Here is a 10,336-nt window from a genome sequence, read left to right as displayed (position 1 = left end):
TTCGTTGCTAATTAGCGATGGATTTTGAGACATAAATTTTCCGTTGCTAATTCTAATTTTAGGAATGACTAATTTTCTCTCACTAATCTATCACAAAATTATGATAAATTATTTTCGTCGTAAATTATTGTCGCTAATTAACATTTTTCTTGTAGTAGTGGAAATAGGTTTGGGCGCACAAGAATGAAAGTCTTTTTAATGGCGCAGCCACAAACATAAAACATCTTTAGCTCAAGGTAATCCGGAGGTCCGAGAGTAGAAGCAGCTAAAATTGAAACCTAGCTAGGGATGCGCTCTGCACAAGATATGCAACTTTAGCAGGACCAAAGTGTTGTATTCATGGGCCATAGTGATTGCTCATCACCTACTTCTGGCCCGAATTGTATTTTTTAGTTTTTCTTCATATTGTACTATGAAGGATTATTGATTGATCAATATCACTTGGCAGTGGATGGGGGCAGGGGACAAGGTCTCCACCCCTGCCTCGTCTTAAAATTCTGCTCTCCATCTTCGCCTCCATCCCCATACGGGTTTTGATTTTAACCTCCATCTCCGGTCCAAATGGAGAGAGGTGGAGTGGGGCCCATTTTCTCTCGGTCCTTTGCCATCCCTAAAGAAGGATTGGGGATAGGGCAGGGCGGGGCGAGGCAAGGCGAAGATCGAGATGGGGAGGAGGTGGGGTGGGGGAAAGTGTAAGTCCATCTCCGCACGGGTTTTGATTTTAACCTCCATCCCCGTTTCATGTCGTCCATCCATGATCTAAATGGGGTGAGCCGGGGCGAGGCCCCATTTCCCCCCCCCCGCCCCCAGATCCACTGCAATCCCTATAGTTCTATGTTTTGCTTGTGAAGAAGATAGGTTTTATGAGTTTTTAAAATTTATTTTCAAAGAAACATGGTCTCTATTTGACATTGTCATAAGGAGAGAATTGTGGCATTGGGATCCTATACTTAATATGGCGCTTCATTTGGTTTTGTTGGAATTGCACAGCCTAGTGGGCCATTTAGAAGGAGCGCAATTATCACACCTATGGTGGAGCCTACAACACTCCAGCCAACATATCACGTTGTATCTAGGGATGGCAGTGAACCAGAGAGGACGCGGGGAACAAGGTCTCCACCCCTGCCCCGTCTCAAAATTCTGCCCTCCATCCCCGTCTTCATCCTTGCACAAGTTTTGATTTTAACCTCCATCCCCATTTCATGTCCCCCATCCCCGATCCAAATGGAGTGAGGTGGGGCAGGAGCCCGTTTAACCTCCAATCCATTGCCATTCCTAAAAAAGGAGGTAGAACCATCAAAAGGTATTTTAATTATTTTAGTAATCGGGATCGGGAATGGGGCGGAGCGGGGAAACACGTAAGTCCATCCTGGCATGGCTTTTTATTTTAACCTCCATCCCTGCCTCCATCCCCGTTTTATGTCCTCCATCCCCGGTCCACTGCCATCCCTAGTTGTATCCTCTCCGACGTCTATCTTATGGCTAGCAGACACTATCTCATACTAGACGCCCATTAATTCTTGGCCAAGAGGTTCTCATCTATGCAGTAAGACATGAAAATAACTAAACTTCTATCTAATATGGATAAGTTACAAAAATATATACCTATACATGATTATTAACTTTTTTTATTGAAAAATATTAGATTCTTCATAAAAAGTAACTTTAATATAAGAATTATGTATTAAAATAATAAAATACATGATAAAAAAATATTTCATGGGTTGGATCAACCCACGAGAATCGTGACCTAGTTGGGGTCTGATCCAGGTCGACTCGGGCAATTGCCCAGCCGACTTGCCGGGTTTGCCAACTATGACCCAAACACAATTTGCAGGGGTTTGAGCATACCTCATCCTAAAACCTCACATTCAATTATTTTGTCACTATTTTTTAATATATTTTCACATTTTCTTTTAAAAAAATGAGGGAATGGTATTGGTGGGAAAAATATTACTGATGAATGACCAGACTAGAATCACAGTTATGGAATCTTGGAGAATGGATGTAGTGTCCATCCTTGGCTCGCAATTGGAAGAGGCAGACCAAGTTTAATTGACAACAATTTGATAAGTGCCTTATTCAATTTTTCTCAGATTAAGGTGCAGAGGATTCCCAAATCTCGCAAATTGTTTGCTAAATCTTTCCATTGTAAATCACTGCTGTATATGAAGATAAACCCCCAAACTAGTGTCCTACCAGTATAGACATGTACTTAGGGATGGCAGTGGACCGGGGGCGGGGGACAAGGTTTCCACCCCCGCCTCGTTTCAAAATCCAAACCTCCATCCCCGCGCATGGGGATGGATTTTAACCTCCACCCCCGCCTCCATCCCCATTTCATGTCCTCCATCCCTGGTTCAAGCAGGGGCGGGGTGGGGCCCCCGTTTCCCCTTAGTTTATAGTCATCCCTTAAAGGATTGGGGACGGGGCGGGGCTAGGCGGGGATTAGTTTATACACATAAAAAAAAATTGATCCAAGAGTTTATTTATCTTCATATGTTTTCAATCATCAAGATCACATTCATATTGATAAAAAAACGTATCTAACATGCACATTATGAATGGTGAGAGGACAGGGGGTAGACCATCCCCTTCTTTTCATTAATAACTGGCCATTCTGATTGATAGAAACAACTCGATCAATTTAGTTGATCCTTTTCAGAGGCATATACAAAAAGTAGACGTTGATAATTAAAAATCCAATTATGAAAAATGTCATTGCAGATACAACCATGAAAATACAGTAATAAGCATTTTCATTTGATGGACCAAGGCCAATTTAAAGCTTGGCAGTGGGGGATCCGCCGAATTTGTTTACGTCAACACGGACACGACACAGATCCTATTCCGATTAGTCAGATTCGGTAGCAAAATTTTGATTCGATTAACAACCAAATCTAGATTTGGTATTGAGTTTTGCATCAGAGTTTGAGACTAAGGCCTGAATCCAACAAATTCCCAGACGATTATGTGTAAATATGGATTCTAAGGTAGTCGGATCCGGACACAGTTTTATCTGATTCCATCCAAATCCGATTATGTCAGATCCAATTAAGTCAGAATCGGTAATGGCTAAATCCGACCCATCTACATCCCTCAATATACTCTTTTATTAACAAGAAATAGAAAAGAGACCAATCAAAATCCAACCCAGTTTATATCATAACCCAATAACCCATTTGGGTCTACAATTTGATCGTACATTCATAAGAAAAACTGAATCATGTTGTATTGGGTTTGGTCTAATTGTTAAAAAAAACACTTTTTCTAAAATCGGGTCTAATGAAACCCTACCTGGACCAACCCAGTTACACTCCAAGGAGGGAACTGGGAAAGGACAGGAGGAGAGGGACGAACTCCCTTGGCTGCCCTCGCCCCTCGCCCCTCGCCCTCCCCGTAATAACTAACAAACCCCTTCTCCATTTCTCTACTTCCCCTTCTTCTCCCTCACAACGCCTTGGCTTGACAAAGAAGCGTCCGTTGGTATTGTGGTGACGGTTGGCTTCCCTTTGCTCTCAATAATGACATGTGAAAGGTAACCAGAACACCCCATATGACCACATTGCTTTTCTCTCTCTCTCTCTCTCTCATGAAATGGCCGTGGATGTGGAGTTGTTCCATCCAGTAATCGTTGTTCCCTTTGTTAATTGGGATTTTAAGAATGCATCGGAAAAGGGAAGGAAAAAAATCGGTAGAGCTATTTTCACGATGGTGGTCAGCAAATTTTTTCTTGGGTTTTCCTTCTTATTCTTCCTTGGTTTACAGTGAAGGACTAAAGGTTGGTGCTTTTATTTTGTTTTTTATTTTTCCTTTTCCCACTCTTGTGCTTGTTCTGGGGAGGAACCACTGTTCCCATTATCTTGAATGATGGTTTGTTCCTTTCGCTTTTTGGTTTCCATTATTGGTATCTGTTCTTGTTATTCATAGAGTTAGTGTGATTTGTTATGCTATGGAGCACGTGATGCCCTTTGCCCTTCCTGAAATTTTGTATGTATTTTTTACTTGGTGATCGTTATTGTCATGCAATTTGCGCCCAAGTTGGCTTGGCAGGTCATGGAGCAACGCCTTGTTCAGTTAAGAGTCTAAGTTGGGAGCTTTTTTCATCTGTGCTTAGGATGAAAAACTAAAGATGAAAACATATTTTAATTCGTTCGGTTGATATTACCAAATTCCTCAATGATATGCAGTTGCAGTTCAGAGATGTTTTATATGCTTTGGCTTCTTGTCTTCTCGTTGCAAACGATGCCAAGTCGTGCCTATGGATGACTTTTTTTTGCATACACTGAGCAAGACGTTATTTAAACTTCATTTATGCTGGCCTTCTTCTTCGACTGGCATGTGAACTTTCAGCTAGTCTTTCCTATTCAAGGATTCTGGTATAGTCGGGCAAGTCCTTGAGAATGTTTTCTAGGCCTACGATGCTTCTTCTGGATGTTATTTCCCTTGGAATAACATGTTAACATAAAATATATCACGGAAGAGCCACATACCAGATGCAGCCTTGGATGATTTGAACGGCGCTTCGACGGGTGCGGGTGGTCAGTCTTTTCCTCTGCCAATCGACGCCCTCAATGAGCCCTGACCATAATATCAAGAGGTGAGCAGGACTCTTGAACCCAGAGAGAGATCACACCCGAATGTGGCATTCAACAACCACATATGCCCTCATGGTAGTCCTCATCAAGCTACCATGGATCTCTCCTATTTATAGGAGGATTTGGGGGAGGCCCATAATGGTTCCATAACGGGCACTAGTGGAGGTACCTAACAGGTATGAATGAACAGTTACCCCCAAAACCCAAAAGCCTCTCTCATTTATATCCCTTGATGTGCCCATGTCAATATGGGTCACATCCAGGTTAGATCCTATCTGATCCAAAATTGGATATTCTCTCACTTGACCCATTGACATGGAAAAACACATAATCGAGTTTTTTTACCATTATCTTGATTTAATTTCCATGTGAGTTTAGATGTTATTCTTTATCACAAGAATGAATGAGTCATTGAGATATGAGATGTCATATTTTCATGCACTACAATATTATTCATTTTCAGTGTTTTAGCATGTTAAGATTACCTTTATGGTCTATTTTAATATTGTTATTCTGCTATTCTCTCTATCTAAATGAGAGATAATCAACAATGCACAAAACCATAGAGAATCAATTTAGTTTTATAAATGTGGTCACATATAACCATAATGAATTGTCATACATCTGAAGGAATCAAACAAATTCATCCCTATTATATGTTAGGAATATAATCCCGGTGCTAGCCCTTTAGTAAGGGGATCCACAGTCATTTTCCTTCGTACCAATTGTATTAATACACACTAAATGATTCTCGGTTCTTTCTTTAACAACAAAGTACTTTAACTTTATCAATCAACATGAGGTGGAGCTCTTGTTGTTATTCGAGAAGGACATGACAACTTCATTATCACATAAGATCTTTAATGACCTCTCAATAAAGTCCACTATACCAAGACCCATAATGAAGCTTCTAATCCATATGACTTGAGATAAAATCTTGTTTAAATCAATAATTCTGTCTCAATGACTTTCAGAAATTCCTTCACTGTTCTGCATTGAGAGATGATACTTCAAATATTCCTAACCACTCACGATTGCAAAAGTAACATGCTAAGATTATTTGAGCACTCTCACTTCTCATAGACATCTTTGTAAGCGCTCTCACTTTTCATAAACAACCTTCTATTTGACTGTGCTATTATCTGTTTGAGTAGAAGATTAACTGCTTTATACGAGATTCATATCGAAAAGGTAAATGTAAAACTCTTTATTATTCGCCTTTTCCAAGGCAAGCATAATAGAGTCATTATTGTTTTACTTTGGTGAAAACAATAATACTTTCATTTGCTTTGCCTCCTTAATTCTTGAGGAATTGACTTAAATTGGTGAAACTAGTAGATCATGTAACTAGAGACAATTTGACATTATACCTTTGGGTACAAATATGCTTCATGGGTTGGTGTACACATCTATTATTACACCCAGTGTGAATTTGGGGCACAATGACCTACCTTTGAGTAGAATCATTGTTTCATAAAGTCACACACAATCTCAATACTGAATTTCAATCTCAACACGGTTCAGGAAACCCTCAATCAACAAATCTTTTATCGTAAGTTCATGTACAACATGTCATAACATAAATAAAGTGTAAACATTCATAATTTCATGCTTAAATAATCATGGATAACTCAAAAAACAACTTGAAACACAACTTGTATCATGTTAAAGTTATCAAAAAGTATGAAATCAATGACAAAGAAATGCGTTTATTGATCGAAATCGAAGTTTTAAAAGAACCTAAACGGGTCTATAAAGACCCTAAACTGGTCATAAAAAGCCTTGAACCAGTCACAAAAACCCTGAACTGGTCTAAAAAACCACTGAAACAATCAGGAAAACCCCCGAACCGGTCACAGGAGGCCCAAATTGGTCTCATAAACCATTGAGCCGGTCCTAGAAGGACCGAACCAATCCCTGAAAAGCCAGAACCGGTCAAAAAATGCATGAACCCATTTCAAAAATCAATGAACCGGATTTCAGGATGCCTAAATCAGTTTCAGAAACCCCAAAACCGGTCTTAGGACCCCTGAACTGGTCTCAAAAGGACCTTATTGGTTCCTGGACCGGTTTTATCCTTAATGGGTTAAATGGTCCGGTTCTGGACCAGATCCAACCCATGGTTACTGACCCAATCCACCCAGGAACAATAATGGGTCCTGGATCGTGTCTTAACGGGTTGGGACTTGCCCCGGTCCACCGGGAACCCCAGCGTGTTCGGGTCCCTCAACGAGTTCGGGTCTCGGATAGGGTCTAACCGAGTCAGACTCAGACCCAGTCCCCTCAAAACCCACAATGGGTGTGGGTCCCACTTGGTCGGACTCAGATCCGATCCACCTAGAGCTCACAACGGGTCCGACAATGCTCTTCTCAAAATACAACCTGCCGGAGATCTCAAATGCCGATGAGGTCTGAACGGAAGTTGCTCAAAATTTAATTATGAACAACTTTTGTTTTGACTCCATTGCCAAATTCCGCGTTGGTTCAGTGGAAAATGCAAATAAAGGCGTCAGATTGTGCATGGACAGATTTCTGTTGGAATTCTGTAGAGCCAACGAAAAACATGCCAGAATCCCTCCACACAACTTCGATGATGCTAAAATCACTCGGACAAGATCCTTACATGTCAATGAACTCAGATCCACTAACAGATCGTCGATCCTTCGCCGGATATAGCCAAAAATTAAGGATGTACAGTAACGGCCGCCTTAGTAATCATCGACGGAAAGCAAACCGAATGGTTGGTAGGTGGTGGGTCACTTGTCAATGCTTCCTCCATTGTCGTCCGACATTCCAAAACTAAACGGGAGTCCGGCGAGGGAGAACAATGCTGACAAAAAATTCTGGCAAGCATCGCATGGACGTCGACACACCCACACCCTGAATATGCACAGCGGATGCACAGTTTGGCCCAATAACCCAATGTTAGTATAAAATGGATCGCGGAAGAGCCACTTACTAAATGCGGCCTTGGATGATCCGAACAACACTTCGGTGGATGCGGGTGGTCGACGTTCTCCTCATCCAATTAACGCCCTCAATGAGCTCAGACCATAATGTCGAGATGTGAGCAGGACCCTTGAACCCAGAGAGAGAGAGAGTTCACACACAAATGTAGTACTCAACAACCACGTATGCTCTCATGGTAGTCCTCGTCAAGCTATCATGGATCTCTACAATTTATAGGGAGATCTGGGTGAGACCCATCATGGGTCCATAATATGTCCATAATGGAGGTCCCTAATGGGCATGAATGGACAGTTATGAGACCTCGTAACTATCCTGCAACCCTCCAAAATCCAAAAGCCTCTCCCATGTATGTCTCTTGATGTGCTGATGTTAATATGGGTCACATCTAGGTTGGATCCAATGCGATCCAAAATTCAACATAACACTTATTCTCTCATCTTAATTTCAAGCTTTGAATGTTATTTAAGAATCAGGAGATTGGAAATGGTCTATTGTGCATAAAGAATGAAACTGGCGGTGGTCCTGTTTCAATCTTTTGCTATAGTCATAAAGCTTGTGCATCTATGTAGTGCATGTTTGGATTTGCCAACTCATTTAAGAATCAGGGGATAGATTTGTATTTGGAGTATTATGCATTATTTCAAGCTTTGTGTTCTTTTTTCTGGATAAGTAGTCGGATAAAAAATTCACATTAACCGGGCACCGAATTTGTTGATAGTTTCTGGTATTGTTCATATTATTATTGCTTTATTATTGATGTTCAATATCTTTCAAATTAACTCTGTTGTTGTCGAATTTGTCTTTTTCAAGAGCCTTGTCTAAATCCTGACTCATCTGGTTTCCTAAATTCACATTAATTCCTCCACCTTTCTGATGTCTTCTGATATTGGCCAATATGTATCTTCTGAATAGTTTTTCTTTGTCATGGTTTCAGAATTGCATAGCTTATTGAATTTAGCTAGTCCATCCTTTCCATAGTTACGGATTCATAAAAAGCTGGACCACAACCTTATATGACAGACCGTTTTCTATTGTCTATAAGAGTGGAATCCCATTTCTTCTGTCTACCCTGATGAAGGAGAAAGTGAAAGAAACAGATGGGCTTTCCATTCCTTTCCCGTTGGCCCAGATATGTGAGAACCTGTCCCAGCCTAACCAGCAAAAGATGTTGGACCACTCGCTCCTACCTTTGAAAGAAAGAGTTGGTTCTGGGCTTTGAATGCACTCTTCTGTTTTGCCCTCCCATGTTCAAATTCCTCCATGTCAATTGAGCTTCTGTGGAGTTGTCAACTCTTAGCGGTTTGGTATGGCATAAAGCTCAAACAGATAGACTATAGTGAGTATATGTAGGGTCAAGAGCTATTCTTATTTTGTTGTTTGCTATGTTGTTATCAATTTGTGGCTTTACTTTTGAATTCTGTCCAGAAAGGGTGCATGATGAAGCGTTTCTTCAAGCCAATAACAAAAGGAGATGATGATGGAAATGGGGATGTAGATGGGAAGAGTGATGGCCCATTGAAAAAGAAACCAAACAACCATGAAGGAGAAGTAAATGATGATAAAGAAAAGGAGGCAGCAAAAAAGGAACCTTGCAAGTTCATGACATGGAACTCTAACAGCCTTCTTCTTAGGGTTAAAAACAACTGGAATGAATTCACCAACTTGGTCCAACAGGTTGATCCAGATGTTATTGCCATCCAGGAAGTGCGGATGCCTGCAGCAGGATCTAAAGGAGCTGCCAAGAATCCGGGAGAATTGAAGGATGACACAAGTTCGTCACGGGAGGAAAAACGTATTCTGATGCGGGCTATTTCAAGTCTTCCAATGGGAAACTACCGTGTTTGGTGGTCCCTTTCAGATTCAAAGTATGGAGGAACTGCTTTGTTTATAAAGCGACAGTTCCAGCCACAGAAAGTCTCTTTCTCTCTTGATAGAGCATCCTCGAAGCATGAACCTGATGGACGTGTTATTTTGGCTGAATTTGAGTCATTTCGTATACTAAATACGTATGTTCCAAACAATGGATGGAAGGATGATGAAACCTCTTTCCAGCGGAGGCGGAAATGGGATAAGCGGATGCTGGAGTTTGTGATACAATCCTCGGATAAACCTTTGATTTGGTGCGGTGACCTAAATGTGAGTCACGAGGACATTGATGTGAGCCATAGAGAATTCTTCAGTAATGCTAAGCTCAATGGCTACATACCTCCAAATAAAGAAGATTGCGGCCAGCCAGGGTTCACAATAGCTGAAAGACAATGATTCTCTACCATGCTAAGGGAGGGGAAACTCTTGGATGCTTACAGGTTCCTTCATAAAGAGCAGGATCTTGATCGATGCTTCACATGGTCAGGAAATCCTGTTGGGAAGTACCGAGGCAAGAGAATGCGGATAGATTACTTCCTAGTGTCTGAGATACTCAAGGAGAGGATTGTTGCCTGCAATATTCATGGACAAGGAATTGAACTAGAAGGTTTTTGTGGGAGCGATCACTGCCCTGTCTCTCTCAAGCTTTCTCCCATTTTGGTATGAAATACAATCTTATGAGTAAATTATATCTGGTACGATAATTAGTCCAATTGTGATCAGTCCTGTATCTTTTGCAGCATTGTCAGATCCTTTATTGTAGATGTTACAATTAGTGCCTCGAATGTTGAAGCTTATTTTGGTAGTGGTGTTTTCTTATCAATATTTTGTTCTTTTGGATCTTTAGCTTTAGCTGAACATCTGGTCTTGAAATACTTGAATGTTATACCGCTTGAAGGTAC

The 10,336-nt window shown here is 41.0% G+C and overlaps 1 pseudogene across 1 annotated transcript; it reads left to right on the top strand.

The window, feature by feature from the left end:
* The first annotated feature begins 3,433 nt into the window (after positions 1 to 3,433).
* LOC149829632 (DNA-(apurinic or apyrimidinic site) endonuclease pseudogene) lies at positions 3,434 to 10,336 on the top strand (annotated as a pseudogene). Its single transcript, XR_016433583.1, has 2 exons — positions 3,434 to 3,538; positions 8,994 to 10,336. The product of XR_016433583.1 is annotated as a DNA-(apurinic or apyrimidinic site) endonuclease pseudogene (transcript).

Source organism: Nuphar pumila, chromosome 8 (genome assembly GCF_984573655.1).
Source record: "Nuphar pumila chromosome 8, dmNupPumi1.hap1.1, whole genome shotgun sequence".
Taxonomy (NCBI): domain Eukaryota; kingdom Viridiplantae; phylum Streptophyta; class Magnoliopsida; order Nymphaeales; family Nymphaeaceae; genus Nuphar; species Nuphar pumila.
Note: the sequence above shows the minus strand (reverse complement) of the source record. Positions and strands in the feature narration are given on the sequence as shown.